The sequence below is a fragment of the Rhipicephalus microplus genome, chromosome 2 (assembly GCF_043290135.1).
Source record: "Rhipicephalus microplus isolate Deutch F79 chromosome 2, USDA_Rmic, whole genome shotgun sequence".
NCBI lineage: Eukaryota > Metazoa > Arthropoda > Arachnida > Ixodida > Ixodidae > Rhipicephalus > Rhipicephalus microplus.
The window spans coordinates 144,515,491-144,527,702 of NC_134701.1; positions in this window are offsets into that span (position 1 = coordinate 144,515,491).

Here is a 12,212-nt window from a genome sequence, read left to right on the forward strand (position 1 = left end):
AGATTCGCAGAGTGCTTTCCAGCGTTCGCTCTCCAGTTTGTAAATGCGTCGTTGAATCTTTTTCTGGAGCCGCCTTGCTTCCCTCAGATCGTAAATTGATCATGTGCGTCTGTATCGTCGTTCAGCACGCCTTAGTAGAGCTCGTAATTTTTCCAGTTTGATGTCAAACTGTGTTACTTTAGACGAAAATGGTAATTTACATTTGGACGCTTGCATAGCTTCCACTATAGTATTTTCCAGGCTGCAGGCGAGACCTTCCTGGCAAGCGTTCTCAACACGCGATGCAAACATCGACCAGTCAGTGCCAATTGCAACACCGGAAGAGAAATTTTTTATGATACCATCGATCGTCACGTATGTGGGTATGTGATCACTCCCATGATTCTCAATATCGCAAAACTACTTAACTTTGTGAGAGAAGCACCGTGACACCAATGTCAGGTCAAGGCAACTGCCATACGTGAGACCCCGCAGATACTTGGGAGTACCATCGTTCATGATGGAAAGGTCGTATTCGGAAGCGAATGTAACAATGTTCCGGCCCCTGGCATTCATCCTAGTGCTCCCCCAAAGCATGTGATGGGCGTTGAAGTCACCGGTGATGATCCAAGGCCCAACGGTTCTCATCAGGATGTCTTTTAATCTGTCACAGTCAAATTGCGATGACGGAGATACATATCCAGCAATAAGCGTGAACGAAACTGCATTCTTCTTCACACGAAGACACGCGTACTGATTGTCGTCATTTGAACTTATTGGGTGCGAAAGATAAGTCAAGTCTGTGCGAACGTAAACAAATACTTTGCTTCGTTCTTCGCAAGCGGCTGAACAAAAAGCTTCATAACCGGACAATCTATAAGGCGTTGATACGTTTGGTTCACATATGACAAGTATAGGGAACTGATTGGCCCGAACAAATTTGCGAAAGTCCGAGATACGGGACTTCATGCCTTTGGCATTCCAATGAAAAATTGACGCACTTTTAACTTCATTGCGGAAGTGGAGATTTTGTTGAGCCATTGTGCTTATACGAAGTTAGCAAGAACTGGATTCAGTGCATCCAGTATTTGCAGTGCACTCTTAGCAGACGGAGATTGTATGCTTCTCAGTAGCGTGCGAATCGTGGCAATTAATGATTGCACGATATCAGCCACTTGCCTGTCTTGGTTGGAAAGATCAGGAACCGGGAGCGCGGACTGGCCGTCATGAAGCTCCTTCGGTTCGCTTGATGCTGCTTCCCTTTGAAGTGCAGGCCACTCTGTCGCAGTTATGGTATGCTCACTGGCTTTGTCCTTTACAGCCTTTCCCACGGCATGTGGTCTGGGAGGAAAAAGAGGCGGTACTGATGGGAGATCACGCAAACGTGGCGTTAAGCGAAAGCGCTGGCAAATAGAACGGGCCAGTCGGCCTCTCGTTGCTCTATGCATGGCACGTGTTATGGACTGTGGAAGTGCAATATCGTTGTCTCGCAATAAGTAGCCGAGCAAGGGGAATAACGCTGGTCGACAGCGAGAAGCTTGGTGGGGTTCGAAGGCGTAGCGAAAGTGTATTGCCATTGTTCCATTTCCTATTCACCAAGACCGATAGGGTGTGACCACCGCGCGTTCTTCTGAAAAATGAGTGATGACCATAAGCTTTTGAAGATAGTCGCTAGTGTTTTGTTTTGTTCTGAAGTTTAGTTCAGACTGTTAATGTTTGTCTTGCTTTTGGACTGTTTTCTAAGTATCTCGGTTCCTGGTAGTGTTTAGGTGTCTAATTTTGAGGGGGAGGAATAAAATTTATTATAAGAAACCAGCAGGTTTATGTGGCTGGGCCTAAGCCTCCCGTGAGGAGACGTCTGAAGCTTGCCTCGATGTCACCTGACGGGCGTGCTGGATCACCCAGGTTCAGTCGTAAAGAGCGGGGATCCGAAGAGCCTCATAGAGCTTCGACGAAAGGGTCATGGCGTTACTGTGTCCCACAGCATGTGCGGAAACACAGCTGGGTGAGTGCCGCAGCACCGGCAGTGGGAGGTTGTGTACACGTCCGGGAGTATGAGGTGAAAGCGGGCTGGTGAGGGATAGGTGTTTGTTTGAAGTATACGCAAAGTGGTGGCCTTTGCCCGGTTGAGATTGGGGTGAGGTGGGGGAAAGGCTCGACGTCTGAGGTAAGAGTTCTTAACGAGATCATTGTAGGTATCTTTGTTTATTGCTTAGGCATTGATGGTTTTTTAAAGTTAAACGTTGTGCGTTTGCATAATAAAACACATAGGAGCGTGTCTCAGGGTAGGTATGAACAGGTAAGTAACAACGACGTTTGGAGCTGAATATGGATGAGCGTGGAGAAGAAGGATATTCTTCTTGAGTTTTTTAAAGTTCATGCGAAAGGTTCTTTTTTCATTTTTTATGACTCGTTTGCATTTCTCTGGTGTGGTCATGAGTAAGAAAAATCAATTCATATATTTTTGTGTGTGTTTCGTGAGAATGGCAGCCGCAAGCACTTAGCAGTTTATCTGCGCAGAAGCACGTAACGTGCGTTAACGAACGTGTAAGGTAAATGTTCCTGGTGCTTGTGCAGCATGGCCGTTATATCTTCCTCAGTCCAAAGGAAACTGACCACTAGCTTTGGTGGCACAATATTTTGGAGAACAAAGGATAACATTAATAAACAGAGAGAAAAATTATCAGGAACGGAGGGAGGTTAACAAGGCCAAGCGAAATACTTTTGTTCATGAATACGAGGCCGCTTGAATTACAGCAGATTATTGGCGCTGGCACACCAGTACGCCACGTATTGCATATCACTTCGGACATCCTTTTCTCGAAAGCAGTTTAGTAGGACGATTGTTGTGTAATAGATTGGGACCTACGGCGAAAGTTCAGAGAAACGCCTCGATTGCTGCTTTGTGTTTTAAATGTACATTGAAGAAAGGTTGTTTTTACATGCTTTTGTCGCACTTGATATTCCTCAGTGCAGACAGGGTGCTCTTAGGTAAGTGTGAGTGAGGGATTTTTTTGAAATCTCCAGGATAAAAACATTATGAACGACTAAAGAATGGCGTAGTGAGTCATTGGCAGCAGACTTGAGCATGCCTCTAAACAACGATTTTTCGACCAACCTGTACGTCTGCCCACTCTCAGGTCAAGCCTCTCGCCGGTAGATGAGCTGTTGCGATCAGCGAGCCATTCTCTGCCACGAGCACCAGGATGGAAAAAAGGCAGCCGCCTCACTTAGTGGTGATTACGAGGAGAGCGAAGACGCTAGGCTGTTTTTCGTGTACTGGGAGGTTGTGGTTGGAATTACTCGACGGAGCACTGCTGTCGCTGGGGCCGGTGCTGAAATCTGACACGTGGTGTCTTTGTGTTCCAGGAAAAGCCACAAGGCCGAGTTTCTGGTGGAGACGAACGTCGGACCACCACACTGTGCGTCTCTGATCGATAGGCCACTGACGCTCAAGCTAGCGGCAGATGCCCAGGCACATTCCTTTGGAGGCGCCTGTCCTGCGACCGCCATTCGACAGCACGGGCGGTAGACCTGGGCGGCGAGATGACGGACTCCTGACGCCCCACTTGCTGGAGGCAAGATTTGCCGGATGAGGCAGCATCGCCAGAACCATACAAGTGTTTGCGTTGTGTATGCGTGTGTTGGGGCAGTGCTCGAGGAACTCTCGGGTGTGCTGTATGACCTGTTATTGTACAGTGCAGTATGGACCTAATCTCCGATCTTTGGATCTCGGGAGACGAGACCATTTCTAATCAGCCTTTGCGGGCTGCCTGGTGAGATTTTTCGATATAGAGCTTTGGGCCAAAGAGTGCTGGTCATGTACAGATTGTAAATAAACCATCTGTCAAGTGCACCTTCCTGGTGCGTCGACATCTTCTAGAATCTCCGGTGCCTGAAAATGCTGGTCGCAACAGGGGTGATAAGCACAAAAACCAGGGCTGCAAAACATTTCAGAGCGAATGACTCATACTGAGTACAAACAAGAGAAAAGTCTGACAAGACCGCGTACTCAAAATTTTCTTTAAAGTTCAATGCAACGCCACCGTTTTCATGACTCTTTCTAAACACCCCCTGAGCTTTGTATCCAGATAATTACGCAAACGAGTTCCACTTGTCAGCCATGGTTTCGTGAAAGAGAGCATATCAAATCTGAGATTCAAAGAACGGAAAGCAGGCTGTATGTAAATCTTCTTATTTTTCATGCTTCTAATATTGACGTAAAGGTGGAAGCGCCAACATCCCACGAAGAAGCTGGTCAAACGTATCGCAGTCCTCAACAAAGAAATCGCTCAGTACGCGGCCAAGCTATACCGAAAGACCTGGCTGAGCCCTTAAGACGGCTTACAGCGCAAGCTATCAGCATAGAATACCTGGAGCCTACTCGGCCACCTAATCGACCCGCTTAACAGTAAGATTACATCAAACCACAACTTCACCAAGGTCGTCAACACATACAAGTATAATGGTCACAAACTGCTCGAAGACCTGAAGGAAAAACACCTCAAGACTGAGTGGCATGAATAACGACACCCCAGAGGTGCGAAGGTCCCGAAAACATAGAGATGTATCCATCTCTATGTTTTCACTATTCACCATGACGGAACTCTGGTTCGCCATTGTTAAAAGAAATGGTAAGAGTGTTCTCGGAAGGAACACGAATACGTACAAGTGACTCGAAAACATGAGTGAAGTGGTGGCCTTTCGCCTCCTGGGGCACATCAATAAAACCTGGGAGAAGTCTCGGTTGCCGCAAGAATGGAAAGATGCCGAGGTTTGGTTCATCTCAAAACGTGGTCAAACGCTGGCGATCGACAACATGCGGCACATCCCCCTCATGTTGTGCATGTGGGAGTTGATGGAACGTGTGGTTCTTCAAAAACCTCAAAAACATTTGGAAGAAAGGGAGCGAATTATCGCAACCATGTATGGGTCCAGACGACACTTGAGTACCCAAGATGCCCTTATCCAACTACAAAACAATGAAGAACGGACCGTGAGGTATACTCGCCTTAGACTTCAAGGGGGCCTTCAACAACGTGTCTCACGCGAGCGTGCTTCGAATTGTAAACAAGATGAGATGCGGTCAGAAAACATTTAGCTACATTAAGAGCTTCATACGAGAAGAACATAAATTTTCAATATAGGGGAGAATAGGTCGGAATCAATTGAGCTCGGTGACCGAGACACCCGTCAGTGATAGGTCCTGTCACACCTCTTTTTTAATCTTGCCCTTCTCCCCCTCCCAATCTACTCCAGCAAATTGAAGGCGTGGACCATGCTTTCTACGCCGATGACATCATGGCGTGAACGAACCGAGCAGAGTCTAATGCCTTGGTGAAGGATGTTTTACAGAAGGCGGCAATGACCGTCCATGCCTATGCAAATGCCTGGGGACTGAGTTGCACTCCACATAAATCGGAGCTCCTCGAAGTCCAGCCGGGGTGACAAAAAGAAGAAACGCCGGTGAATGCAACCATCACCATCGACGGAACAGCCGTCAAACCAATGCAACCTTTCAGAATCCTCCTTCTGCTGTTGTAAAGTGATGCATGAGCGTGTGCAGCCGTCAATAGCAATAAGAACACCTCGGAGCAGGTATAAAGTATTATTCGAAGAGTCTTTCATTGTAACAGAGGCCTGAAGGAAGACAATGCAATGCGCTTCTCGCGGGAATTCGTCATGTCGAGGGTGACCAACTCTTCCCCGTACCTTCATCTATTGAAGGCGATCTGAGACACCCTGAACGCGGTGCTGCGTAAATCAACAAAGTAGGCAACGGGTCGGCCGATGTACTTGTCCTCAAAGGAACTGCTGGACATGGGCGCACACAACACAGTCGAGGAGCTGATTGAGACTCACTTGTCTAGCTAAATGTGTATGTTCATGCATATGGAAATATGACTAAAATTTAAAGCAGAAATTTCAAACAGCAGACCTTCACGAAATCAATAGTCATTAGCATAGATGGAGAATTGGCATTGAAGGGCTGGATTGTAGGCATTTTCATGAGCTATTTTCTCAGGCTTCAAGTGCGCATGCTGACTTAGTTACCACTGGCTAACAGCCATTGAATGCTGGTTAGGCATTCAGTGTCAACTGAATATCATAACTAAACTATCGGTTCTTACTCCTAGTTCATACTGAAGCGACCGCTTTTTGTAGTGAGCGAAGTTTACCTGCTGCCGAAACACAGCGTCGTTCACACTGGATGCACCCCGTGCCGCCGAATATGCATCTACCACGGGGCGAACGCGAGATCGATGCGATGTCACCCGGTTGTTGTCACAGCTCGCAAATGCTACTATGCTATCTAGTGATCTAGACTTCAATGATTCTCGTACGGAAGAAGCAATAAGTAGTACTGCATACTTTTCTGCAAGTCGCTGTCCTGTAACTCAAAAAGAACAGAAAGAACGGCCAACACCATTGGCGTTGATGAGTTTGTCTTTATCTGCAAGACCGCAACAAGCTCAATCGGTCACGCTAACAATAAGGTAAGCCCGCTCTTCCGCGAAACAGGGATGTGAAGTAGGCACAAATTGAGTTAAACTCCCGTTGGTTATAACGTTCAGTCACCTGCACTGCTACAGAACTAGTGAGTATGACTTGGCCGCGATTTTTCAAAATTTATTGACTAGCACTCCTATTGGTCCACGGCGATGATTCGGCGCCAGACACCTCAAAAATTGGTGCGAGAGTGATCGGCGCGGAGAGGGTGTTTTCGGTGGCCGCAATGCTCAGTGTGAATGCTTTTTTACGCAGGAAGGAAAATTTAATCAGCGCTAACCGCATGCCCACCGGAAAACAAGTTGACATATTTCATGTATTGTAGGAATAATTTTCATGCAAAGCACTGAAACAGTAGCAGCATAATTTGGTATTTTCGCTTTCAGCCACGTGTTACAATGTGCTTAGAGGTTTTCCTGTGAATAGAGGTTTTCCTTAGAGGTTTTCCTGTGAAAACCTTAGAGGTTTTCCACAGTGTGCTTATTCCTCACTTAGGTGAAATTGCCACTGCACACAAGTGTACAAAGTAACTCGCAATATGATGCTGAGTCGATACTCACGTTAGAGCAGATACAAAAAGATGTAATGACCATGAAGGGTACAATATAGCCCGATATATATATAGGTCGATATATATAGGTCGTATTGGCGGTAAATTTGAACTTACCTTGAGAAAGCATAGATATTTCTTGGTGCATTGATATCATGCGGATAGCCATAACTGCTACGCCAATCAGTATTGTCTTGGTTTTAAGCAGGTATAGAGTAATTTTCAAGAAGAGCCTGAATCGGGGCTGGGGCTTTGGGGTAAAATGCTTGATTACAATGCGAAATTTCTGGGTTCGTTTCCAGTCAAGCCTGTTTTTTTATTGCTTGCTTCCGTCCGGATAATCAATGCATCAGTGACACCATCGACCCCGTCACCGCAAATTCAAACAGAAGGACACTAAACTATTGAATAATCCACAGTTAAAGTTGACATTGACCCCGAATGAAATGTCTGGCATCGCTGTCCTTCATCGGCTGGGCTGCGCTGGTATGTGGCCCATGCTACAGCTTAAAACGTTTTCATGGCGTACGTGTCAGGAGACCCACCGCGGTGGTCCAGTGGTTATGATGCTCCATTTTGAGCCAGCAGACCGCAGGATCAAATCTCGCCCACGGCAGCTCCATGTACAATGGCGAGAATGCTTGGAAGCCGTGGGCTTACATTTATGTGCACGTAAATAACGCTGTGAGTGGAAATTTCTGGAGGCGTGTATTATGGGCGCCTGTCATAACCATTAAGCAATCTCGCTGCGTTGAAACCCAACAAGTATTTTTATCAGTAGATCATAGGGCATTACGTTATTTATGTGATGGCTACAAACAGTGTTTTTTACACATTCATCTTCCTCAGCCAATTTTTTATGCACGTAGCTGAGGAGAACGCTATGGAGCCTAAGCTGTAGGCGGCTGACTAGAAATATAATTATATGCAAACATCAAAATGGTCGAAATGCCTTTTCTTCTTGAAACTTTTTTCGCATTTAACAGGTTCCAGATAAAACACAAAAATAAGAATAAGTTTCGGTATGGAGCTAACAGGGACAATACTGCCATTTTTCTTGGTAAGAATACTGCACAAATGGCAATAAATTATTTTCTGCGAAGAAACAAGAAGAGAAGATAATGCTACTAGAAAACAAATCTGAACGTCTGAGTCGACTTTTGAGAAGTAACCTTTGCTGGCTCCTCATGCTATTTAGGACGAATACATCATGACCTTCGACTTCTATGTAATATATGTGCGCACTCAAGTACTAGTCAGGATATAAAGAAAACCTTTGCGACAATTTATTCCGTTTATTTATCTTCTTTTTGTTTTTAGTAACCACGGATTGAGTATATCTGAAATCATTTTTCAGTTAATACTTTCCCATGTACATCCGACTCTGAAAGTAGGCCCGTCAGAACTGTTTACTAAACTTTGGTAGTTTGCTTACGAAACGCAAGGTCTGAAAGAGTATTATTATAGGCGCCACAGCAGAAGGCCCCAAATAATTTTGAATGCCAGGGTTCCTCATCTCTCAATGATACCATAAAGAACCAAAGTCTACAATTTTATGGTAATTCTATTAAAAAGACCATGTCGCAGAAATTGTGTTCTCAGCGTCATTGTTTTCGACTGCAAGCTTAAGATCGGCATTTACTGGGAGCTTACAGTCCCTACGCATATCAAATATGAAGGACAGATATCAACCCAGAGTTTTGCACCGTTGTTTCGCGTGGAGGTAAAGAAGTTCATCATTGTGCCTCACCAGCAATCAATACAGCTTCGGAAAAGGAATAATTGATATAGTCACTCAGGACGAGGAGCCACGTGAATATGCAAGTGTATTATTTTGTGGCAAAATATACGAATGTAGAGAAAATTCGCCTAATGCGAAGCGCAATCAGTTATGGGCAAAAAGTTGCCTATTTGTTGCAATGGGAACCATATTCCCAACCGTCACTATCAGAAAAGCGTAAAGCTGCGTCTGCGCGAGAATTGCCTCAAAGACGTGATAGTCAGTTAGCAGCTGTGAATAAAGGTGACTTGACAGTGTATTATTCTGCGAACATATGGCACACAGTCGTTCATTTCCTCACAGTGTTGTAAGGTGTCTACCTAGAAGCAAAGCGTCGCCGGGGATTGACATGGCGATACGAATGGAAGCGGATCACTGTTGCATTTAAATAATAAAGGAAGACAAAGCCCTTGAATATTTTGCTTCCATGAAATATTGGTCGCCATGGCTTGTATAGGTGCCACTTCTTCGGGTAGGCAACCGAACACCTTACGCACTGTGCCTCATCCCGGCTGGTACTGTTCTGATTGTCTTACGCTATATTGGAAAAATGATTTTAACATAAAAACTTTTTATGGAGGGGCCCGCTACGCCTCCAACAAGTATTTCCGTCACGTATGTGACATTGCGAAATCTTTACCAGCAAAGTAAAAAAAAAACTTGAGGTTCTGCGGTGGGGCGTCGAAACAGCGACCTCGCACTTCTCAGCGCTTGACGCTAAGCACTAAGCCACCGAGCGAACCTTCTGTACCATGCTAACGGCAACCAATTTATATATACCATGTACCGGTGGAAGTCCTCTGAGCTCGATATTTCATCATGCTTCTGTCACCATTACCGAGATGATGGGAGAAGCGCTCGTGCTCTGAAGGTCATGCCACGCCACCTACTACGTCGATCTGCTCACATGCCTCCACATGGCGTGGTTAAAATGTGTATGGATGTTATCTTGCATGATGGCTCGCTTGTGCTGGCGCTTAGCTCTTTGTTCGGGGGTGCCGTACAACTGGTGATTCTACCGCAACCTTGTTTTGAAGTTAGAGTAGTTGAAGGAAGCCCTAACGTCACTTCCCTCGCCGCCATGGCCGCGTGAAAAAAGGAGCTCGCTGCTCACACACGAAGGAGTAAGCATTGTGACAGTCGTTTGCACTCGTTCAGAGGTATGTTTTTTCGTTTGTTTCTTACGTCTTTCCTTTTGTTTGAACGGCGTGCTTCAAGTGTCGAGATGTGACATTTGTCTCTCCGCGCTCGTCCTGTGTATGCACCTTGCATGCGTGCTTTCTGCCTGAGGTGTGTGCTGCAAGCTTCGAGGTGCTTTTTGTTCTTCGCATGATATTTTAATTTGTTACTGCAGCATTTATTCCTTGACTGTTGTGGCAAAATAGTGCACAAATAATTCTCAACTATCTATCTATCTATCTATCTATCTATCTATCTATCTATCTATCTATCTATCTATCTATCTATCTATCTATCTATCTATCTATATATCTATCTATCTATCCTCCTACGACCTTTAGCTCTCCTGGTCATTTCGATGAAGATATGTGTAATAAAATTGGTATGGCATATAACAATTCATATCTTAAAAGTCATTACATGCTTGTCTTGAATGTTATGATGGCTATGTCATGGTCTTGCAGCTTTTGCGGTGGTTTTGTTCACGTGAAATACTGAAAAACTGGTATGATGTGGCATGGCTTTATGGCGAACATAAGGGACACGTCCTAACACGGAACTCATGACATGCATGTCATGTAAGTCATGACTACACGCCATATGCTGATAGTGCGCGCACAGTCATTTCGTCACCTTCCCATATACCAAGCTTGGTATTACGTGATGTGAATGGAAGGTGAAGGTAAATGACTGGTGCAAACATGTTAATCATGACATGAATATCATGTAGATACGTTACTGCATACCACGCTCATGATGCGGTCGCGGCCGTTTCGCTAGCTTTACATATACCGAATTGGTATTACGTGACGTCAATGAACGATGAAGGTAAATGACACATCCAAAAATAAGAATCATGATACACGTGTCATATGAAACATGACTAAATTCTACGCCCATAGCGCGCTCACGGTCGTTTCGCCAGAATCCTATTTACCAAAGTTAGAATTACCAGACATTGAACAGAATATTTATTCATACCTTGAAACTAAAGGTGTGGATTTAAGTTCGATTAGCCATGCCAAGCATGTATATGACAGTGCGTTCAACTTGTTCTATATGACGACTCAGGGTAGTTAATGCCCATTAAACCACAGTTCGCATAGCGTTCTAATAATCAAGCGTTGGCATTGTGTTTTTTTATACTCACGTAAGGAATTTGTCACTGGACAATGTAGATTAAGGTTTATAGTTTATAGTAATACGTGGTAACATAGTGGGCCTTGGTGGTTTTTTCTCAAATGGCGTATTTCCCTCGCTTCCCCCGAAAATAAGCCAAGAAATTTTTCAACCTGTAATAAAGTAAAGCAAGACTGAGTTGAGAGTCAGCGCTAGTTTGTGTCTCTTCTCTTCGTCCCGTGAGTTTGTGCGCTGTTTCTGCCCATAATGTAATAAAGTGTCACGTCTAATGAGTGTCACGTCTATTGAGTGTTTTTTGAGAAAGAATATGAACATTTTATTGATGCTGGGGTTCCTTTATCCACTTTCACACAGGGTTACAGTCATCTGTCTATTTCTTTTTATCGGTCAAGAAATACTTATATCATTTCTTGGCCTCTCTTACTTCCACCACTCCTTCATTCTTTGCTGCACCAGTATAGCACGACCTCTTCGAATTTTTTGGCTTCAAATGATCTGTTTCAACCTATCACTGATAACGATGGTAGAAAATTAAGAAAGGCAAACGCATTCATCATCAGTATCATTATTACCGTATTGTTCGAGGGCGTTTCTGCTTGCGAAATTATGTTCTTGAATACGTTCATAAGACATCTTCGTTCATCGCCAACACATTTCTCCCAAAATTTGTTGCTTTCATGATTAACAGCAACACTACTAAAGGCGCATTTTCTTCCCCACAGGTGTACCTCAACTTCTTTGTCAACAACCGAACTCAGCTTGGTTATCTTTCTTGCATTTACTCTCTATTTATCTCTCTCCCTTTCTCTCACGATGTCGCCTTTAACATCGTCGTTATACAATATTGATACACTAAACGTTATGTTCAAATTGAATGCTTTCATCAACTGTCATCTTTAAATTGCTCTTACGCAATACATCTGTACTAAATTGCGACTCAGTGCCTTATCTTCACTATTACGTTCGATTAGAACTACTCGCTCAAAGCCAAAGCCATTCGTAAGCTCACAACAATATACGCGGATGCCAACAGCGGATTTTTTGACACGGTAGTTCTAACGCAATTGCGGTGAA